This window comes from Myotis davidii, unplaced genomic scaffold (assembly GCF_000327345.1).
Source record: "Myotis davidii unplaced genomic scaffold, ASM32734v1 scaffold81, whole genome shotgun sequence".
Taxonomy (NCBI): Eukaryota; Metazoa; Chordata; class Mammalia; order Chiroptera; family Vespertilionidae; genus Myotis; species Myotis davidii.
Genome location: NW_006291554.1, coordinates 1,652,569 through 1,653,060, shown reverse-complemented (window position 1 = coordinate 1,653,060; position 492 = coordinate 1,652,569).

The following is a 492-nucleotide window of genomic DNA, read 5'->3' as shown; positions in this document are numbered from 1 at the left end:
GCGCGGCGCAGTGTGCTCGGAGCTGGAGGTGAAGGAGCAGGTCGTGTGCGTGTGAAGTGGCCGGTCATGTGCTAGAGAGACAGAGACAGACAGACACCCCGAGTGAGGGAGCGGACTTCGTGATCGGCCCGAGGGGCCGTCTCCCCGCTCTCCCTTATCCCCCTGGCCCTGCATTTCCCTGGTCCCTGGGGAGGTTGAAAAGAGACGGCGATGAAGCCCGTTTTAGGTTGTGCCTCGTGGGTAGGGTCCGGGCCAGCAGTGAGCCCCGAGGCGGCCGCACTCCACCCCGGGGATTCTGCTCTCCCCTCCTCCGCTCTCGCTCTCTCGGGCTGACCTGCCGCTGACCCAGGACTTTGCCGGATCCCCTTGTCCCGGGCGGAGGAGAGTCTTGGTGACCGGCGCTGGCGAGCGTCGCAGTGCCCAGGCGTCCCCGGCGCTTCCCAGCGGTGGCTGGCTGGGAGCCCTGGCTTGATGGGGCGATTCTGGGAGCTG